The sequence below is a fragment of the Eschrichtius robustus genome, chromosome 14 (assembly GCF_028021215.1).
Source record: "Eschrichtius robustus isolate mEscRob2 chromosome 14, mEscRob2.pri, whole genome shotgun sequence".
NCBI lineage: Eukaryota > Metazoa > Chordata > Mammalia > Artiodactyla > Eschrichtiidae > Eschrichtius > Eschrichtius robustus.
The window spans coordinates 49931274-49946821 of record NC_090837.1 but is presented as its reverse complement, the minus strand read 5'-3'; positions in this window follow the sequence as shown (position 1 = coordinate 49946821).

The following is a 15548-nucleotide window of genomic DNA, read 5'->3' as shown; positions in this document are numbered from 1 at the left end:
ACTTATAAGTAGTTGGCAGGGAGGATCCCACTAGTAGGTAGTTGGCAGAGGCAGTCCCACTTGTCAGTCGTTGGGCAGGGAGTATCCTTAATTAGATAGCTGGGCAGGTCGGTTCCCACATGATGGTAGTTGAGCAGATGGGGGGGGTGGCCCACTTGAAGGTAGGTGGGCAGGGAGGGTCCCACATGTGGGTCGTTGAGCAGGTAGGGTCCCACTTGTAGGTAGTTGGCAGAGAGGGTCCCACTTTTATGTAATTGGGTAGGGAGGTCCCACTTGTATGTAGTTGACAGGGAGGGTCCTACCTGTAACTATTTGGCAGGGAGGGTCCCACTCATAGGTAGTTGACAGGAGGGTCCCACTTGTAGGAAGTTTAACAGGGGGGTCCCACTTGTACGTAGTTGGCAGGGAGGGTCTCAGGTAGGTAGTTGGGCATGGAGGGTACCTTATATCTGTAGTTGGGCAGGGAGGGTCCCACTTGTAGGCATTTGGGCAGGACAGGTCCCTCATTTAGATAATTGGGCAGTTAGGGTGCCACGTGTGGGCTCTTGAGTAGGTCTAAGCCCACTAGTAGGTAGTTGGCAGGGAGGGTCCCACTTGTGGGTGGTTGGGCAGGGAGGGTCCCTCTTGTATATAGTTGATAGGGAGGGTCCTATTTGTAGGTAGTTGCACAGGGAGGGTACCCCCCCCCCCAAAAAAGAAAAAAACATTTCCTACCTGTTTTTTGTTCTGTTGTCTCCGGAGCATTTGTTATTTGGATCATGGAACTTGTAAAATGATCCTCTAACTATATTAGCTTCCCCGTTTTCCATGTCTTTATTTAAAATTCTGTGTCTTCCAATATTCTAATTTAATTTTTCTTATTTTCTATCATTTACAAACTCACAAAACCACATTCACCCACACATTGTCTACCTCTGTGTATATAATTTCCAAGAGCTTTTCTAATTCTATGAATGTTACTTTTTATAGTATCCTGCTCTTGTTTCAAGATTGTACTATATTCCCTTTTCTCTCTGATGATATTAAAGATATGATTTGAAGTTTTCTTTACCTATCATTTTGTTTATTTTCTTCCTTTACATTTCTCCATTTGTCTTGGTATATTCTCTTATTTGTTGCTCTTAAACTATTTACTCATACTTAGGAGTAAGGAATAAAAAGCTGAATTGATGTACCATGCATGTATTCCAGGTTTGTCAATCAGTGCACTTCAATCTTAGATGGTCTGAGACATTCTGAGGATTCAATGAGAAAAGGGAGGAAAGGTTGAATATTTTGTTTAATTTCTCTGTTTTAGTATCTTCCAGACCTCAGCTGAACCTGGCGTTTGTTCTCTTGTGGTAGCTAGTACCTAAAGATGGACCCCCACCACACACACACACACACACACACACACACACACACACACACACACACCATGAACCACACATCCTGGTACTCACATTTTTACATAGTCCACTCATCTTGAATCTGGACTGGTCTGTGACTCTTTTCTGACCACCATAATGTGGCAGAAGTGATGTTGCATGGATTCTATGCCATAGACTCTTGGTAGCTTTCATCTGGGTTTCTTCGAATGTTTGCCTTAGAAGTAGCCAATCTCCATGGAAGGATTTCAACTAACAGGAGACTGCCAAGCAGTGATGCAGACAAAAAAGCTACATGGAGGGGCTGTATGGAAAGAATAGCACCTGGTCATCTCATCCTCTAGCTGTTCCAATCATCACAGCTGAAGAGCCAGGCATGTGAGAGACCACTTAATCTTGGACATCCAACCCATTTAAGCCTTCAGTGGCTCCAGCCCAGCCACTATGGGTCTGTAATAGTATTAGAGTGCCCCAGTTATAACTGCCCAACTGAGCCCAGTCAACCCATAAGAACCATGAGGTATAATAATAGATGATTATTTTATGCCACTACATTATGGGAAGTGGTTTGTTACACACCAATAGATTATAGAAAAAGCGCTTGTTCACAGGACGTCTGTTTCTTTCCTCACCAAAGAATAAATCTCCAATTTTCTGTTGAGGTGGGGCAGAGGTAGTTGCCTAGATATGCAGAGTAAGGGTGGGGATCTGAGGGTCTAACTTCTCCTCAAAATAGCATTTGAATGATCCCCTGTTATTTAACCACACGATTACTCTCACAACCATCAATTTCTGAACAGTTTAGAAGTTCTTTAGTTATTTCATGTTACTACACAACTTCTATCACTAAAGCTTAGAATTCATCTTTCTCAAGTTTTTTTTTTCTTTTTTTTTTAGAGATGATCTTTTTAAAATTTATTTATTTTTTTATTTTTGGCTGTGTTGGGTCTTCGTTTCTGCGCGAGGGCTTTCTCTAGTTGGGGCAAGCGGGGGCCACTCTTCATCGCGGTGCGCGGGCCTCTCACCATCACGGCCCCTCTTGTTGCGGAGCACAGGCTCCAGACGCACAGGCTCAGTAGTTGTGGAGCAGGGGCCCAGCCGCTCCGCGGCACATGGGATCTTCCCAGACCAGAGCTCGAACCTGTGTCCCCTGCATTGGCAGGCAGATTCTCAACCACTGCACCACCAGGGAAGCCCCATTTCTCAAGTTTTCTAAGCATTTACCTCGTATCCATTTGCTTTCCAGATTTCAGAATTCTGTTTTGGTTATTCCCCTATTCTTTTTATCTCTGTGTTTTTATGGCTTCTAAGGACTACTGTATTTTGCTGGAGTATCTTTAATCAAAAGTCCCTAGAGAAGGAGAGAAGATGGCGGAAGAGTAAGACGCGGAGATCACCTTCCTTCCCACAGATACAGTAGAAATACATCTACACGTGGAACTGCTCCTACAGAACACCCACTGAACGCTGGCAGAAAACGTCCGACCTCCAAAAAGGCAAGAAACTCCCCCCGTACTTGGGTAGGGCAAAAGAAAAAAGAAATAACAGAGACAAAAGAATAGGGACGGCACCTGCACCAGTGGGAGGGAGCTGTGAAGGAGGAAAGATTTCCACGCACTAGGAAGCCTCTTCTCGGGCAGAGACTGCGGGTGGCAGAGGGGGGAAGCTTCGGAGCCACGGAGGAGAGCGCAGCCACAGGGGTGCGGAGGGCAAAGCGGAGAGGTTCCTGCACGGAGGAGCGGTGCCGACCAGCACTCACCAGCCCGAGAGGCTCGTCTGCTCACCCGCCGGGGCGGGCGGGGCTGGGAGCTGAGGCTCGGGCTTCGGTCGGATCCCAGGGAGAGGACTGGTGTTGGCGGCATGAACACAGCCTGAAGGGGTTAGTGCACCACAGCTAGCCAGGAGGGAGTCCGGGGAAAAAGTCGGCAGCTGCCGAAGAGGCAAGAGACTTTTTCTTCCCTCTTTGTTTCCTGGTGCGCGAGGAGAGGGGATTCAGAGCGCCGCCTAAACGAACTCCAGAGACGGGCGCAAGCCGCGGCTATCAGCGCGGATCCCACAGCAACAGGGGCGCAGAGGGAAAAACGGAGAGATTCCTGCACAGAGGATCGGTGCCGACCAGCACTCACCAGCCCAAGAGGCTTGTCTGCTCCGCTGCCGGGGTGGGCGGGGCTGGGAGCTGAGGCTCGGCTTCAGTCGGATCGCAGGGAGAGGACTGGGGTTGGCGGCGTGAACACAGCCTGAAGGGGTTAGTGCACCACAGCTAGCCGGGAGGGAGCCCAGGAAAAAGTCTGCAGCTGCCGAAGAGGCAAGAGACTTTTTCTTCCCTCTTTGTTTCCTGGTGCGCGAGGAGAGGGGATTCAGAGCGCCGCCTAAACGAACTCCAGAGACGGGCGAGAGCTGCGGCGATCAGCCTGGACCCCAGAGACGGGCGTGAGACGCTGGGCCTGCTGCTGCTGCCTCCAAAAAGCCTGTGTGTGAGCACAGGTCACTCTCCACACCGCCCCTCCCGGTAGCCTGTGCAGCCCGCCACTGCCAGGGTCCCGTAATCCGGGGACAAATTCCCCGGGAGAACGCACTGCGCGCCTCAGGCTGGTGCAACGTCACGCCGGCCTTGGCCGCCGCAGGCTCGCCCCGCCTCCTCTGTACCGCTCCCTCCCCCCAGCCTGAGTGAGCCAGAGCCCCCGAAGCAGCTGCTCCTTTAACCCCGTCCTGTCTGGGAGGGGAATAGACGCCCTCAGGCGACCTACACGCAGAGGCGGGTCCAAATCCAAAGCTGAACCCCAGGAGCTGTGCGAACAGGGAAGAGAAGGGAAAATCTCTCCCAGCAGCCTCAGAAGCAGCGGATTAAAACTCCACAAACAACTTGATGTGCCTGCATCTGTTGAATACCTGAATAGACAACGAATCATCCCAAATTCAGGAGGTGGACTTTCAGAGCAGGATATATTAATTTTTCCCCTTTTCCTTTTTTTTGTGAGTGTATATGTATATGCTTCTGGGTGAGATTTTGTCTGTATAGCTTTGCTTTACAATAGCTTTATTTTACTTCACTATATTATAGCCTCTTTCTTCCTTTCTTTCTATTTTTTCTCCCTTTTACTCTGAGCCGTGTGGACCAAAGGCTCTTGGTGCTCCAGCCAGGCATCAGGGCCATACCTCTGAGGTGGGAGAGCCAACTTCAGGACACTGGTCCACAAGAGACCTCCCAGCTCCATGTAATACCAAACGGCAAAAATCTCTCAGAGATCTCCATCTCAACATCAAGACCCAGCATCACTCAATGACCAGCAAGCTACAGTGCTGAACACCGTATGCCAAACAACTAGCAAGACAGGAACACAGCCCCATCCATTAGCAGAGAGGCTGCCTAAAATCATAATAAGGCCACAGACACCCCAAAATACACCACCAGACGTGGACGTGCCCACCAGAAAGACAAGATCCAGCCTCATCCACCAGAACTCAGGCACTAGTTCCCTCCACCAGGAAACCTTCACAACCCACTGAACCAACCTTAGTCACTGGGGACAGATACCAAAAACAACGGGAACTACGAACCTGCAGCCTGTGAAAAGGAGACCCCAAACACAGTAAGATAAGCAAAATGAGACGACAGAAAAACACACAGCAGATGAAGGAGCAGGGTCAAAACACACCACACTTAACAAATGAAGAGGAAATAGGTAGTCTACCTGAAAAAGAATTCAGAATAATGATAGTAAGGATGATCCAAAATCTGGGAAATAGAATAGACAAAATGCAAGAAACATTTAACAAGGACGTAGAAGAACGAAAGAGGAACCAAGCAACGATGAAAAACACAATAAATGAAATTAAAAATACTCTAGATGGGATCAATAGCAGAATAACTGAGGCAGAAGAAAGGATAAGTGACCTGGAAGATAAAATGGTGGAAATAACTACTGCAGAGCAGGATAAAGAAAAAAGAATGAAAAGAACTGAGGACAGTCTCAGAGACCTCTGGGACAACATTAAACGCACCAACATTCGAATTATAGGGGTCCCAGAAGAAGAAGAGAAAAAGAAAGGGACTGAGAAAATATTTGAAGAGATTATAGTTGAAAACTTCCCTAATATGGGAAAGGAAATAGTTAACCAAGTCCTGGAAGCACAGAGAGTCCCATACAGGATAAACCCAAGTAGAAACACGCCAAGACACATATTAATCAAACTGTCAAAAATTAAATATAAGGAAAACATATTAAAGGCAGCAAGGGAAAAACAGCAAATAACACACAAGGGAATCCCCATAAGGTTAACATCTGATCTTTCAGCAGAAACTCTGCAAGCCAGAAGGGAGTGGCAGGATATACTTAAAGTGTTGAAGGAGAAAAACCTACAACCAAGATTACTCTACCCAGCAAGGATCTCATTCAGATTTGATGGAGAAATTAAAACCTTTACAGACAAGCAAAAGCTGAGAGAGTTCAGCACCACCAAACCAGCTTTACAACAAATGCTAAAGGAACTTCTCTAGGCAAGAAACACAAGAGAAGGAAAACACCTACAATAACAAACCCAAAACATTTAAGAAAATGGGAATAGGAACATACATATCGATAATTACCTTAAATGTAAATGGATTAAATGCTCCCACCAAAAGACACAGGCTGGCTGAATGGATACAAAAACAAGACCCATATATATGCTGCCTACAAGAGACCCACTTCACACCTAGAGACACATACAGACTGAAAGTGAGGGGATGGAAAAAGATATTCCATGCAAATGGAAATCAAAAGAAAGCTGGAGTAGCAATTCTCATATCAGACAAAATAGACTTTAAAATAAAGACTATTACAAGAGACAAAGAAGGACACTATATAATGATCAAGGGATCGATCCAAGAGGAAGGTATTACAATTGTAAATATTTATGCACCCAACATAGGAGCACCTCAATACATAAGGCAAATACTAACAGCCATAAAAGGGGAAATCGACAGTAACACAATCATAGTAGGGGACTTTAACACCCCACTTTCACCAATGGACAGATCATCCAAAATGAAAATAAATAAGGAAACACAAGCTTTAAATGATACATTAAACAAGATGGACTTAACTGATATTTATAGGACATTCCACCCAAAACCAACAGAATACACATTTTTCTCAAGTGCTCATGGAACATTCTCCAGGATAGATCATATCTTGGGTCACAAATCAAGCCTTGGTAAATTTAAGAAAATTGAAATCGTATCAAGTATCTTTTCCGACCACAACGCTATGAGACTAGATATCAATTACAGGAAAAGATCTGTAAAAAATACAAACACATGGAGGCTACACAATACACTACTTAATAACGAAGTGATCACTGAAGAAATCAAAGGGGAAATCAAAAAATACCTAGAAACAAATGACAATGGAGATACGACGACCCAAAACCTATGGGACGCAGCAAAAACAGTGCTAAGGGGGAAGTTTATAGCAATACAAGCCTACCTCAAGAAACAGGAAACATCTCGAATAAACAACCTAACCTTGCACCTAAAGCAATTAGAGAAAGAAGAACAAAAAAACCCCAAAGCCAGCAGAAGGAAAGAAATCATAAAGATTAGGTCAGAAATAAATGAAAAAGAAATGAAGGAAACAATAGCAAAAATCAATGAAACTAAAAGCTGGTTCTTTGAGAAGATAAAAAAAATTGATAAACCATTAGCCAGACTCATCAAGAGAAAAAGGGAGAAGACTCAAATCAATAGAATTAGAAATGAAAAAGGAGAAGTAACCACTGACACTGCAGAAATACAAAAGATCATGAGAGATTACTACAAGCAACTCTATGCCAATAAAATGGACAACCTGGAAGAAATGGACAGATTCTTAGAAATGCACAAACTGCCGAGACTGAACCAGGAAGAAATAGAAAATATGAACAGACCAATCACAAGCACTGAAATTGAAACTGTGATTAAAAACCTTCCAACAAACAAAAGCCCAGGACCAGATGGCTTCACAGGCGAATTCTATCAAACATTTAGAGAAGAGCTAACACCTATCCTTCTCAAACTCTTCCAAAATATTGCAGAGGGAGGAACACTCCCAAACTCATTCTACGAGGCCACCATCACCCTGATACCAAAACCAGACAAAGATGTCACAAAGAAAGAAAACTACAGGCCAATATCACTGATGAACATAGATGCAAAAATCCTCAACAAAATACTAGCAAACAGAATCCAACAGGACATTAAAAGGATCATACACCATGATCAAGTGGGGTTTATCCCAGGAATGCAAGAATTCTTCAACGTGATACATCATATTAACAAATTGAAGGAGAAAAACCATATGATCATCTCAATAGATGCAGAGAAAGCTTTCGACAAAATTCAACACCCATTTATGGTAAAAGCCCTGCAGAAAGTAGGCATAGAGGGAACTTTCCTCAACATAATAAAGGCCATATATGACAAACCCACAGCCAACATTGTCCTCAATGGTGAAAAACTGAAACCATTTCCACTAAGATCAGGAACAAGACAAGGTTGCCCACTCTCACCACTATTATTCAACATAGTTTTGGAAGTGTTAGCCACAGCAATCAGAGAAGACAAAGAAATAAAAGTAATCCAAATCGGAAAAGAAGAAGTAAAGCTGTCACTATTTGCAGATGACATGATACTATACATAGAGAATCCTAAAGATGCTACCAGAAAACTCCTAGAGCTAATCAATGAATTTGTTAAAGTAGCAGGATACAAAATTAATGCACAGAAATCTCTTGCATTTCTATACACTAATGACGAAAAATCTGAAAGTGAAATTAAGAAAACACTCCCGTTTACCATTGCAACAAAAAGAATAAAATATCTAGGAATAAACCTACCTAAGGAGACAAAAGACCTGTATACAGAAAATTATAAGACACTGATGAAAGAAATTAAAGATGATACAAATAGATGGAGAGATATACCATGTTCCTGGCTTGGAAGAATCAACATTGTGAAAATGACTCTACTACCCAAAGCAATCTACAGATTCAATGCAATCCCTATCAAACTACCACTGGCATTTTTCACAGAACTAGAACAAAAAATTTCACAATTTGTATGGAAACACAAAAGACCCCGAATAGCCAAAGCAATCTTGAGAACGAAAAATGGAGCTGGGGGAATCAGGCTCCCTGACTTCAGACTATATTACAAAGCTTCAGTAATCAAGACAGTTTGGTACTGGCACAAAAACAGAAATATAGGTCAATGGAACAGGATAGAAAGCCCAGAGATAAACCCACACACATATGGTCACCTTATCTTTGATAAAGGAGGCAAGCATATACAGTGGAGAAAAGACAGCCTCTTCAGTAAGTGGTGCTGGGAAAATTGGACAGGTACATGTAAAAGTATGAAATTAGAACACTCCCTGACACCATGCACAAAAATAAACTCAAAATGGATTAAAGACCTAAGTGTAAGGGCAGACACTATCAAACTCTTAGAGGAAAACATAGGCAGAACACTCTATGACATACTTCACAGCAAGATTCTTTTTGACCCAGCTCCCAGAGAAATGGAAATAAGAACACAAATAAACAAATGGGACCTAATGAAACTTAAAAGCTTTTGCACAGCAAAGGAAACCATAAACAAGACCAAAAGACAACCCTCAGAATGGGAGAAAATATTTGCAAATGAAGCAACTGACAAAGGATTAATCTCCAAGATTTACAAGCAGCTCATGCAGCTCAATAACAAAAAAACGAACAACCCAATCCAAAAATGGGCAGAAGACCTAAATAGACATTTCTCCAAAGAAGATATACAGATGGCCTACAGACACATGAAAGAATGCTCAACATCATTAATCATTAGAGAAATGCAAATCAAAACTACAATGAGATATCATCTCACACCAGTCAGAATGGCCATCATCAAAAAATCTAGAAACAATAAATGCTGGAGAGGGTGTGGAGGAAAGGGAACACTCTTGCACTGTTGGTGGGAATGTAAATTGATACAGCCACTATGGAGAACAGTATGGAGGTTCCTTAAAAAACTACAAATAGAACTACCATACGACCCAGCAATCCCACTACTGGGCATATACCCTGAGAAAACCATAGGTCAAAAAGTGTCATGTACCAAAATGTTCATTGCAGCTCTATTTACAATAGCCAGGACATGGAAGCAACCTAAATGTCCATCGACAGATGAATGGATAAAGAAGATGTGGCACATATATACAATGGAATATTACTCAGCCATAAAAAGAAATGAAATGGAGGTATTTGTAATGAGGTGGATGGAGTTAGAGTCTGTCATACAGAGTGAAGTAAGTCAGAAAGAGAAAAACAAATACAGTATGGTAACACATATATACGGAATCTAAGGGAAAAAAAAAAGGCCATGAAGAACCTAGTGGCAAGACGGGAATAAAGACACAGACCTACTAGAGAATAGACTTGAGGATATGGGGAGGGGGTGGGGTGAGATGTGACAGGGTAAGAGAGTGTCATGGACATATATACACTACCAAATGTAAAATAGATAACTAGTGGGAAGCAGCCGCATAGCACAGGGAGATCAGCTCGGTGCTTTGTGACCACCAAGAGGGGTGGGATGGGGAGGGTGGGAGGGAGGGAGATGCAAGAGGGAAGAGAAATGGGAACATATTGTATATGTATAACTGATTCACTTTGTTATAAAGCAGAAGCTAACACACCATTGTAAGGCAATTATACTTCAATAAAGATGTTTAAAAAAAAAAAAAGTCCCTAGAAACCATTTTATTAAATGACATTACTCAGAGCAAAACATCGTAAACAAAATAAATAGGGCTTTCAAACAGATTAAAAGTAATGACTTAAAAAGAGGTAAGTTCAAAGACCTAATTTATAAAATTTGGGACATTAGCTTTAACAACTAGAGTTTCCTGAAGGACTAGCTCAGGTAATTTTTTAATTCCATGCTTATAAAAGACAATACACAGACAGGCAAAGGATGGACTTAAAAGGACCCTGCCAAGGGTTCTGAATAAATATTATTTGAACTTACATGAGATTTCAAAAGGTTTCAGTATGGTTCCTCTTTCTCTCAATGCCTCTCCCTTTCTCTGGAACAGTCCTGCTGCAACGCATTTCTGTATTTCGCTTTTACTTAAAGTCAGTCTCAGAAGTAATTTGCTATGATAACTTCACTACAGCTTATTATGGAAGTATTTATCTTGTCATAGGCAACAAAAATGGCATCTCCCATTTTTTTCAAGATGAGTCACAAATTTTGAAAAATAGCCAGATATTCTTTTTCTGTGTGTGTGTGATATTTACTTACTTCTTTTTTTTTTTAACATCTTTATTGGAGTACAACTGCTTTACCATGATGTGTTACTTTATGCTTTATAACAAAGTGAATCAGCTATATATACACATAAATCCCCAAATCTCCTCCCTCTTGCATCTCCCTCCCATCCTCCCTATCCCACCCCTCTAGGTGGTCAGAAAGCACCGAGCTGATCTCCCTGTGCTATGCGGCTGCTTCCCACTAGCTATCTATTTTACATTTGGTAGTATATATATAAGTCCATGCACTCTCTCACTTCGTCTCAGCTTACCCTTCCCCCTCCCCGTGTCCTCAAGTCCATTCTCTACATCGGCGTCTTTATTCCTGTCCTGCCTTCAAATGGTTCTTCATAACCTTTTTTTTTTTTTAGACTCCATACATATGTGTTAGATTACAGTATTTGTTTTTCTCTTTCTGACTTACTTCACTGTATGACAGACTCTAGGTGCATCCACCTCACTACAAATAACTCAATTTCATTTCGCTTTATGGCTGAGTAATATTCCATTGTATATATGTGCCACATCTTCTTTATCTATTCATCTGTCAATGGACACTTAGGTTGCTTCCATGTCCTGGCTATTGTAAATAGAGCTGCAATGAACACTGTGGTACATGACTCTTTTTGAATTATGGTTTTCTCAGGGTATATGCCCAGTAGTGGGATTGCTGGGTCATATGTAGTTCCATGTTTAGTTTTTTAAGGAACCTGCTTGCTGTTCTCCAAAGTGGCTGTATCAATTTACATTCCCACCAACAGTGCAAGAGGGTTCCCTTTTCTTCACACCCTCTCCAGCATTTTATTGCTTTTAGATTTTTTGATGATGGCCATTCAGACAGGTGTGACGTGATACCTCATTGTAGTTTTGATTTGCATTTCTCTAATGATTAGTGATGTTGAGCATTCTTTCATGTGTTTGTTGGCAATCTGTATATCTTCTCTGGAGAAATGTCAATTTAAGTCTTCTGCCCATTTTTTGACTGGGTTGTTTGTTTTTTTGATATTGAGCTGCATGAGCTGCTTGTATATTTTGGAAATTAATCCTTTGTCAGTTGCTTCATTTGCAAATGTTTTCTCCAATTCTGAGGCTTGTCTTTTCATCTTGTTTATGGTTTCCTTTGCTGTGCAAAAGCTTTTATGTTTCATTAGGTCTCATTTGTTTATTTTTGTTTTTATTTCCATTTCTCTAGGAGGTGGGTCAAAAAGGATCTTGCTGTGATTTATGTCATAGAGTGTTCTGCCTATGTGTTCCTCTAAGAGTTTTATAGCGTCTGGCCTTATATTTAGGTCTTTAATCCATTTTGAGTTTATTTTTGTGTATAGTGTTAGGGAGTGTTCTAATTTCATTCTTTTACATGTAGCTGTTCAGTTTACTCAGCACCACTTATTGAAGAGGCTGTCTTTTCTCCATTGTATATTCTTGTCTCCTTTATCAAAATAAGGTGACCATATGTGTGTGGGTTTATCTCTGGGCTTTCTATCCTGTTCCACTGATCTGTATTTTTCTTTTTGTGCCAGTACCATACTGTCTTGATTACTGTTGCTTTGTAGTATAGTCTGAAGTCCAGGAGCCTGATTCCTCCAGCTCTGTTTTTCTTTCTCAAGATTGCTTTGGCTATACAGGGTCTTTTGTGTTTCCATACAAATTGTGAAATTTTTTGATCTAGTTCTGTGAAAAATGCCATTGGTAATTTGATAGGGATTGCATTGAATCTGTAGATTGCTTTGCATATAGTCATTTTCACAATGTTGATTCTTCCAATCCAAGAACATGGTATACCTCTCCATCTGTTTATATCATCTTCAATTCCTTTAATCAGTGTCTTATAGTTTTCTGCATACAGGTCTTTTGTCTCCTTAGGTAGGTTTATTCCTAGGTATTTCATTCTTTTTGTTGCAATGGTAAATGGGAGTGTTTCCTTAATTTCAGATTTTTCGTCCTTAGTGTATAGGAATGCAAGAGATTTCTGTGCATTAATTTTGTATCCTGCTACTTTACCAAATTCATTGATTAGCTCTAGGAGTTTTCTGGTAGCATCTTTAGGATTCTCTATGTAGAGTACCATGTCATCTGCAAACAGTGACAGCTTTACTTCTTTTGTTACGATTTGGATTCCTTTTATTTCTTTTTCTTCTCTGATTGATGTGGCTAACACTTCCAAAACTATGTTGAATAATAGTGGTGAGAGTGGGCAACCTTGTCTTGTTCCTGATCTTAGTGGAAATGGTTTCAGTTTTTCACCATTGAGGACGATGTTGGCTGTGGGTTTGTCATATATGGCCTTTATTATGTTGAGGAAAGTTCCCTCTATGCCTACTTTCTGGAGGGTTTTTTATCATAAATGGGTGTTGAATTTTGTCGAAAGCTTTCTCTGCATCTATTGAGATGATCATATGTTTTTTATCCTTCAATTTGTTAATATGGTATATCACATTGATTAATTTGTGTGTACTGAAGAATCCTTGCATTCCTGGGATAAACCCCACTTGATCATGGTATATTATCCTTTTCATGTGCTGCTGGATTCTGTTTGCTAGTATTTTGTTGAGGATTTTTGCATCTATGTTCATCAGTGATATTGGCCTGTAGTTTTCTTTCTTTGTGACATCTTTGTCTGGTTTTGGTATCAGGGTGATGGTGGCCTCGTAGAATGAGTTTGGCAGTGTTCCTCCCTCTGCTATATTTTGGAAGAGTTTGAGAAGGATGGGTGTTAGCTCTTCTCTAAATGTTTGATAGAATTCGCCTCTGAAGCCATCTGGTCCTGGGTTTTTGTTTGTTGGAAGATTTTTAATCACAGTTTCAATTTCAGTGCTTATGATTGGTCTGTTTATATTTTCTATTTCTTCCTGATTCAGTCTCAGAAGGTTGTGCTTTTCTAAGAATCTGTCCATTTCTTCCAGGTTGTCCATTTTATTGGCATATAGTTGCCTGTAGTAATCTCTCATGATGCTTTCTATTTCTGCAATGTCAGTTGTTACTTCTCCATTTTCATTTCTACTTCTATTGATTTGAGTTTTCTCCCTTTTTTTATTTATGAGTCTGGCTAATGGTTTATCAATTTTGTTTATCTTCTCAAAGAACCAGCCTTTAGTTTTATTGATCTTTCTTATCATTTCCTTCATTTCTTTTTCATTTATTTCTGATCTGATATTTATGATTTCTTTCCTTCAGCTAAATTTGGGGTTTTTTTGTTCTTCTTTCTCTAATTGCTTTAGGTGTAAGGTTAGGTTGTTTATTTGAGATGTTTCTTGTTTCTTGATGTAGCATTGTATTGCTATATATGTCCCTCTTAGAGCTGCTTTTGCTGCATCCCATAGGTTTTGGGTGGTCGTGTTTTCATTGTCATTTGTTTCTAGGTATTTTTTGATTTCCTCTTTGATTTCTTCAGTGATCGCTTGGTTATTAAGTAGTGTATTGTTTAGCTTCCATGTGTTTGTATTTTTCTCAGATTATTTCCTGTAATTGATATCTAGTCTCATAGCGTTGTGGTCGGAAAAGATACTTGATACGATTTCAATTTTCTTAAATTTACCAAGGCTTGATTTGTGACCCAAGATATGATCTATCCTGGAGAATATTCTATGAGCACTTGAGAAGAAAGTGTATTCTGTTGTTTTTGGATGGAATGTCCTATAAATATCAGTTAAGTCCGTCTTGTTTAATGTATCATTTAAAGCTTGTGTTTCCTTATTTATTTTCATTTTGGATGCTCTGTCCATTGGTGAAAGTGGGGTGTTAAAGTCCCCTACTATGATTGTGTTACTGTCGATTTCCCCTTTTATGGCTGTTAGTATTTGCCTTATGTATTGAGGTACTCCTATGTGGGGTGCATAAATATTTACAATTGTTATATCTTTTTGGATTGATCCCTTGATCATCATGTAGTGTCCTTCTTTGTCTCTTGTAATTGTCTTTATTTTAAAGTCTATTTTGTTGTCAGATATGAGAATTACTACTCTAGCTTTCTTTTGATTTCCATTTGCATGGAATATCTTTTTCCATCCCCTCACTTTCAGTCTGTATGTGTCCCTAGGTCTGAAGTGGGTCTCTTGTAGACAGCATATATATGGGTCTTGTTTTTGTGTCCATTCAGCCAGTCTATATCTTTTGGTTGGGGGATTTAATCCATTTACATTTAAGGTAATTATCGATATGTATGTTCCTATTACGATTTTCTTCATTGTTTTGGATTTGTTATTGTTGGTCTTTTCCTTCTCTTGTGTTTCCTGCCTAGAGAAGTTCCTTTGGCATTTGTTGTAAAGCTGGTTTGGTGGTGCTGAGTTCTCTTAGCTTTTGCTTGTCTGTAAAGGTTTTAATTTCTCCGTCGAATCTGAATGAGATCCTTGCTGGGTAGAGTAAACTTTGTTGTAGGTTTTTCCCTTTCATCACTTTAAATATGTCCTGCCACTGCCTTCTGGCTTGCCGAGTTTCTGCTGAAAGATCAGCTGTTGACCTTATGGGGATTCCCTTGAATGTTATTTGTTGTTTTTCCCTTGCTGCATTTAATATTTTTTCTTTGTATTTAATTTTTGATAGTTTGATTAATATGTGTCTTGTGTCTTCTCCTTAGATTTATCCTGTTTGTGACTCTCTGTGCTTCCTGGACTTGATTAACTATTTCCTTTCCCATATTAGGGAAGTTTTCAACTATAATCTCTTCAAATATTTTCTCAGTCCCTTTCTTTTTCTCTTCTTCTTCTGTGACCCCTATAATTCAAATGTTGGTGCGTTGAATGTTGTCCCAGATGTCTCTGAGACTGTCCTCAATTCTTTTCATTCTTTTTTCTTTATTCTGCTCTGCAGTAGTTATTTCCAGTATTTTATCTTCCAGGTCACTTATCCATTCTTCTGCCTCAGTTATTCTGCTCTTGA